The 7858-nt window shown below is 48.3% G+C and overlaps 1 long non-coding RNA gene across 2 annotated transcripts in view; it reads right to left on the reverse strand.

Moving 5' to 3' along the window:
• The window catches only part of LOC109302777, an 89294-nt gene extending 82736 nt beyond the window's left edge, over positions 1-6558 (reverse strand). For both annotated transcript variants that reach the window (XR_002098929.1, XR_002098930.1), the window contains exon 1: positions 6499-6558. This is a non-coding gene — a long non-coding RNA (uncharacterized LOC109302777). The remainder of the gene's footprint in view (positions 1-6498) is intronic.
• Positions 6559-7858: the final 1300 nt, after the last annotated feature.

Raw genomic sequence — 7858 nt, forward strand, 5'->3', positions numbered from 1 at the left:
AGTTACAGGTTACATTCCTCGATTGCCTTAAGATGTTAACACTATAGCCCCATGATCAGGGAGGTAAAATTAGCGAGGTTACAATTACTGGATTGACATCGCAATTTAACTGTACAAAATCAGGCTTAACCACTGAATAAGTAAGCCAAGAGAAAGAGACTGAATATAAGGAAACTGATTAACAATTGTCTACAATTCAATGACAGTAATTAGAGTCTGCCAACCTAAATTCCCCAAGCTCTCTCCTACTGGTGAGTATATCCTTCAGGTTTCTGTTCAAAAACCTGCCAGGTTACTACATGCAGTTAACCAGCTGTGATCTTATGCTCCAGGGTGGTTGCACTCTGGTAGCAGCTGAGTGGATTCCGGTTTCCGAACAGATCCCAGGTCTGTAAAGACACAGATAAGTACTGTATTTACTTGAATCCAAGATGACCCTCCCCCCCCCCTCCAATAATTAGGCTTTTTAAATGAAAAATGTATAATTTTATTATAATTTGCTAGGTATAACATCTAATTACTAGAAGGCCACCTTAAATTTGTCCTCCCCACTGCTACAGCCAGGAAAACAGCAGCAAGGAGATAAGCAGCAGGGTGGTATGTCCCCCCCATCCTCCCCAAGGTGCCTGTGCCCCTTGCTTTCCCCCACCACTTGCCACTCCTTCCACCTGTCCCCCATGGTGCCTGTGCCCTCTCAACACCTGCTCTCGCCTGCCATGCCTGCACCCCCTTCCCTGCTCCATTTGCTGAGCTCCCCCCTCTCCTTTCCCCTGCCAATTACCATCCATTGAGGCTTGGGCTCTGGCTTTCTGTCCAGCCAGGGAGTAGCAGCTACTGTGGCAGTGGCCCCGGCCCCAGCTCCTGGACTGGGTTGGCATTAGACCTAGGACTAAGGCCAGAGCTGCCACCCCCGGTCCAGAACCGCAACTGAGAGTAAGTGGCTGGGGGAGGAGGACAGAGGTGGCAGGGGCAAATGACAGGTGGCAGAGGCTGAAGCGGAGGCTATGGCTCCAATGCCAACTTGAGGCCATGGCCAGACTGAAGAAACTGCCTGTTCCCCCTCACTCACATGGGCTAAATAAAAGTATATATATGAATCAGGATAAAAGTTCAAAGGAAGTAATGACCTATGATAGCCTTTAATGCTGTAGGCACCATGAAAAGAGTAATATTTGCTCCGTGCTGATTTCCTTCAAGTGTGCCACAGTGCGGTCACACCTCTTTAACCCTAGTATATTTGCACCATAACAGATTTGTTTTCAGCACTGCTGATGGTCGAAAAAAATCAGCTAGATAAGTGCTTGTAAATATCAGTAGTGAGGCAGTGAGGAGTCCCAGTCAAAGTGCCTTGGCTAAACAGCTGCTAGACTTTCAAGGAGGGCACAATGGAAATAAAAACCCTAAGCAACAGCCTTCGTCCCTCCATCAAGTTATTTGTGCCTTGAGCAAAGGATGCCACGTTCTTACTTTCCTTGGGACAAAGACACAAACACATTGGTTGAGGCAGAAGCAGCTTTTACAACTGATGCTGCTCTTTATTCTACACTCTTTTTTGTGAAATACAGAGACAATTTTGAGCAAAGCCTTTGGGAAAAGAGCTTTACTCAAAATCACTAGTCCTCTGTCTAGCACAATGAGAGCGGAGAATGCAAATTAGTTCCAATAAAAGCAGCTGGCAATCAATAGGGGAGGGCTGGACTCCAAGAGTGAAACTGGCTCCTCTGAGGATAAGAGTTAAAAGGGGGAAAATATAAGAAGATGAAAGCAATGAAAGAGCAAGTGTAAACAACACCTAAAAGGAGAGAAAAAAAAAAAAAGGAGAAAAATCAAATGAAAAGAGGAGTGACAAAGAACAGTTCTGGGGAGAAGTTCCAGGGAAAGGAAACCCAGAACACAATTAGAGTGCAGAGGAAAGGATCATTAGGAAAAAGAAGTCTAATGGAAAGATGTGCAATTCACACAGAAGATGAAATGAAGATCATGAAAGAAAAGATAAGAGGCTAGCTGGGACAATGGCTTAATGTACTAGTCATGAGCTCAAATTCCAGCCTACATCAAACATGTTATGAGCCTTGATAACGAGTGAGTCTCAGCTTCCTTCGCAGTGCCCATCTGGCTAAATCACAAAGCCATTGTGTGTACTTGTCTCTTTGTACTATCCGCCACGTTGGCTATTACCTGTCCTAACCAAGCATCCACTCTCTAGTCAGTCGTATCCTCCTTCTGAACTCAGCTATCCCACGAAGCCTACCATTAACAAACCACAGCAGCAAATGCTCAGGCAGCGCCTTGCTGCCACCCCCACAGAAACTGTTCTGCATGACAGAAACTTCCGCTGAGTTTCCCTGCGTATCTGATCTGTACCACCTGTTCAGACAGCAAATTCAGGAAATAAATCCTCCTTTAGCTTACAGAGAGGGTACCTAATATTATACATGTGGAAAAATGGTGCTACTGGCAATCTCTGCTCAGGAGAAACCAAAAATAAAGTCACAGCAGCTACAGGTCTGGACTGAAGGGCATTTTAAAAATGCTGTGTATGAAAGCTCACCTATTCATTGCTTTCTACCCACTCACCCTAATCTGGCTCTAGTTATGGCTTTTATCAATATCCCACACAGAAAGCTTAGCTAACTTTAATTTTAAGTTGCTAAACCGTATATCCCAGCAACAGTGCCTCCTGCAGAAAAAAGCACCAAGAAAATAAACAGCAAGGTCATTCAATGGCCCTTTCAACCAGAAGGCTCCCAAAGCATCTTTACCAACACATGATACAAGATTACAACACTACCACACCAAATTCCAGCTAATTCTTCATTTAAACAGCACGTATCCTTTTTTTCTTAGGTAGGATACCTTATTTAGACCAAGAAGTGATCTTACCTCTCCCTGAAACCTCATGGGAAAATCTAATCAACACAACTATTAACAGATTAATTGGCCAAATCTATTAAATATGAACACCGGTATTATCAAAACTGAAGCAGGGAACAACTTCGGGCATCACCTACTCTGTGAAAAGTACCATTAGGCTTTTAATGGCTGAAGCCTTTGAGACCATTTAGACCCTTTTGCTTTTAAAGCACAAAGCTCTCACACATGTACACATGACAAATGATAAAACTGACATAGGAAAAGAACAAGGGGGGTGGGAGAGTAAGAGAGACCAGATGAAACAAAAAGCAAAAAAGTGCAAAACTAAGTGACTTGGTGGGTAGAGAGAATCACAGACCAATATTAAATCATACCACATTCTCACCCTCTGGAGACTCAGATCTATCTGAAGGCCCATAGCAAATCCAACCCCCCCCGAAAAGCTGATTTCAACTTCTGTGACTAAATGAAAAGCATCCCCCACAAGCACCCAAGGTACTTCATCATCCTTCATTCACGTTCAGCAGTTGTTCTGGTGTTTGTCTAGATCAGGAAAATTTGCCCCACCTTAACTGCATGGATACAATTACACCCATACAAACACAGGGGCTTACAGTGATGCAGACTACCTGAGCCAGGGTCATGCTACTCTGCAACCAAGTGGAGGCAGTCATACCAGCACTGATTTCCCCATGCTAGACTAGCTCTTAGACTTCCAGAGCTGTGGACAGCAAGGCCCTTCCATATGAGAATATGTGCTGGATTATGAGCTCAGGGGTCATCAGTGGGTCTCACTGCTGACTTTGCTCTTCTGCATAAGGGTGCACAGCAAGAGAATTACTCACCTTTGCCAAGAACATAATGAAACAGTAATATAAAAAGACAAAGGCAGCAACGTGGCTAGAACAGTGGTTCTCAACCGGGGATCTACAGCCCCCTGTGGGGCCACAGGCAAGTGTCCAGGTGTCCGCACTGCCCCCCAGCCCACCTTCCCTCCAGGGTAGAGCCGTGGCCTGAGGGGAATGGCGGCAGCAGCAAGGTAGAGCTGTAGCTTGGCACACAAGTGGCTGGTGACAGGAGGAAGTGAGGGTAGTGGCCCCCAGACCATTATGCCTTTCACTACTGGTGACACAGCTGATGCAGGGGTCCCAGCAGTGGCAACAAGTCTTGCTGCCCCACTCCGCCCTCCTGCACTGAGTCCTGCTCACTGGTGTGCCAGTCCAGCCAGCCTGTGGTCTCGTGCAGTGTTGGCACACAAATCTGAGGGGATATTTGCCCCCCCATGCCCCTGCAACACATCACCTATGCCCCCCCACAATACTGGGTATTCAGAAAAACAGTTGGTGTGGTACAGCTGGGCTGTGGAGTTTTTATAGCATGCTGGGGGGGGACCTCAAGAAGAAAAAGGGTGAGAAGCCCTGGGCTAAAGAATACCACACACAAGGGAACCTCTCACATGTAAAATGCCAGCTATGGATAAAGGCCCCTGTCTCTATTTTAGGAACTCCTACCATTCTAACCGTCTTGCTGTGCCCAGCACAGGCATACCAGGGTTGGACGGGCAATACAGTAGCACCTGCAGAGGCCAGGTCATGCCCTCACTCAAGCATATGAATTAGCCTTCAATATTCCCAGTGTGACACCTCATCAGGGATCTGGCCATCTGCCACCTGTCCAAAGACCATAATGGAACTGACACATCTACCCCACAAGTGTCATGGGAGGTAGAAGAAAGACACTCAAAAAAAGTGAGTTATGAAGGCAAGTTAAAGTTTGGCCAAATGGACCACCCCAGCTCACTTCTGGCCACAGCCAGCCACATAACCTCGCACCACCACTGACACGGATACAAGAGCTTTGCTTACAGAACCAAGGCTATAAACAGAAGTTGCCAAATGAATTGGTTCAGCTGGGCCAGGATGCATCTCACTCCACTGGGAGAACCAGACCTAACCCATGTCTTGCAGGGTCAGGCCCCTGCTGTTCCCAGTTTCCCTGCTTGCAGGGACACACCCCGAGCACATCTCTGCAAGGAGGGAAACCCCAGCACACACTCCTCAGGATTCAGAGGCCTGATCCCCAGGAATTCCCCATGCTGGATCAGGCCCCTGAAGCCTTTGGAGCACCTGCTCAGGACAGCTGGAGAGTGCAGGCAGCTCTGGGTTGCCCATACACTCCCCCCTTAAAATAAACAGATGTCTGCTGCAAAATAGCAGCACAAATTAATACTTTTTGTTGCAGTCCAAGTTTGGGCCTTTGAGGTACAAAGGGCATGGATGTCTGTTTGCTTTCACTTTGTACCATCATAAAAATGTTTATGGAGGGCACAAAGGGGACCAGTGTTTCCAGCCCAAGAAGTCTCCCATAGGTACCTTAAAGCACACTCTTCCTCGCAGCCCAAGGTGCTGCTGGACATTCTGGATGCACCCTGCAGTACAGGGGGAGAAGCAAGAAGACCGCCTAACTCTGTGAGCCACAGAAAGACACTGGATGAGGAAGTGCCAAAGACATTGTCAGGAGCTCTTTGCAGCGAACAGCACTGTAACTACAGCAGCATAAATGCAGCCCAAACTGATGCAGGGCAGGCAGTAGGAATTAGTGGACAAGAACCCCTCTAGACCAGGTCAGCAGCTGGTTGTTATCATATGTGCCAATGAGGTCCAATGTACCAGTCCTGGGCCAGACAGAACTTTTCATCTCTGCAGAGAGCTGGACCTTACACCCCTTGATATCCCTATAGCTCTTTGAACACCATCACCCCAATTTGTAAAAGGACTGATATAACTTCCTTTGAAGGCAGAAATGCCCCCTTGCTCTGCTGGTCCCCAGTCGCTCTCACCCACACTGCAAACGGCAGCTACCTCTCCCCAACAGCCCTGCTCTCTGTAATGCTCAATGGACGTTATTCCCCTGGGCAGTGACTCTACTTTCAGCTGCTGCTCCCAGCGATGTGCATGGTGCGGCCTGTACTGCAGCTAGCCACTTGTCCAGCCCTGAGGCAGCAGAGACGTGACGGTGAATGGGAAGATAGGGGATAGAAACAAACACAGAAACTGCACTGTAAAATCAATCATAAAATAATAATTTCACTGCAATACACCCTGTATCAGACACCATGGCCAAAAGATTTATAGTGCATTGTGCTGATCGTCTCCTGAGCCAGATCATGTCACCTAATTAGCATGCTGCTCTTATCTGCATGCAATCACATTTCACTCTCTTTCTATTTAATGTGTGAAAAACAGTCTGAGGCAGAAAAACATTCTTCGGCATATTTTGCCAGCAAACTTACCCAGGCCACAAGTGTTGGGGAAACAATCACAGAGCCATTCCCATCTGTTGCTCTGCTCATCCCTAAAACAGCAACAACTACTGGGCATTATCTAACCACATACCGGTGCCTAACTGGCCAGCCACTGTCCAAAGTAGCCAAGGTCACACAGAAATCTCCACCCATCCTGCTGCTCTGGAGTTATACTGCAATATGAACACTAGCCAAGCACAGGAGTATGAAGGTGCTGAATGTAGCCATGTAGCCACTGCTACAGGTTCCAGGTCTCAAAAAACTCAGTCCCACCAGTCTGTGTTCAGGAAGATTCACTTGTATGGCACGCAGACACCTACCTGGACAATGCTGAAAAATGCAGATGTCAGCTTCTCATCTTAGCTTCCAAATATCCAGTAGCACTACTGGCATACACCCTCCACCATGCCCTGCAGCCACCTTGCGCTCACTGTTCCAAAGCTTCAGCAACAGAGTTTTTGCTGAGTGGCGTGTGAAAGCTGTTGATAAAAAAAAGACTGGGAAAGAGCATTGCAATCAGAATTTCTCTGGGAAATCACTGGAGAATCCTGATGGATAAAGAAAAGTTGCTCTCTGCTCCCAAGATTTCCCTTCCCAGGAGACATTTTTAAATCTCCCACAAACCAAAATACAAACTGCAACTAAAGCTGTGTGAACAACACTGTGACGCTGGCACTTACACTGGTGCAATTACCAAGAGTTCAGTTTGCTAGCAAAGATGTGACCTGAAAGTCCAAAGCTCAAACACGGTTAAGAAACCTATTTAATATACGTTAGGTTCTCGGCTATACCACAAGTGGCATATGTTGTAACCGGGCCTCCAAAACGGCGCTCGCTACAATGCACAACCCACAAGGGGCAAGAAGATATACAAAAAACTAGAACTCTTGGTTCCAAAATGATACCTTTTATTAGACCAACTGGAAAATGGCAAGAAAACTGTCCCTTTCCATAAGCTTTCGGGATCAAGGTATCATTTTGGAACCAAAAGTTCTAGTGTTTTTGTACATCTTTTTGTCTCAGACCAACACTGTTATCAGGCTCACCCGAGACAAGGGACAAGCACGTTTTGACGCTTGTTCTGCCTAAGAACTCAACTTTTAAGCACAAACCAACTGCAAAATAAGTAGCGACCTGCACCCCGAGGCCGAGACAAAGGAGAGGAAGAACCCTGTATGGACGCGGCTCCGGAAAGAGACACACGTATGTTAGTCCGTGAATCGCCGCGTCCAGCCCGGCAAAGCAATCCTGACTCGATGGAGGGGTGACTCCGCAGTGCATCGAGCCCGGCCACATGCACAAAAACTATCGCTGCGGGAAGCGGGGAAGGCACCGGGACTGGCCAGGCGGGCGCAGCCACCCTCGTGCCTGCCCGTGACGGGCGACAAGCGCGATCAACTGACACGGGCCCCCACGTGCAAAGCAGCGATCGCGGCGCGACCCGCACAACCGCGCGGCGCAGGGGGCAGCCCACGCCGCCCGGCCCCGGCGTCTCCCCTCCCTTCCTCTCCCCGGCCGAAAGTTTGGCGGCGCGGGGGTCCGGGGCCAAGTCTGCGGGAAGTTGTTCCACGGCCCGGAGCGCCCCCGACTCACCGCGCAAGTGGGCGCCGGCCGCCGCCGCTGCTCAGCACCGCGGACGTGGCAGCCCCGCCGGCCGCTTCCTTCCCTTCCCTTCCCTTC

This window comes from Gavialis gangeticus, unplaced genomic scaffold, assembly GCF_001723915.1.
Source record: "Gavialis gangeticus isolate Ggan-Ray unplaced genomic scaffold, GavGan_comp1, whole genome shotgun sequence".
In the NCBI taxonomy this organism is placed as follows: domain Eukaryota; kingdom Metazoa; phylum Chordata; order Crocodylia; family Gavialidae; genus Gavialis; species Gavialis gangeticus.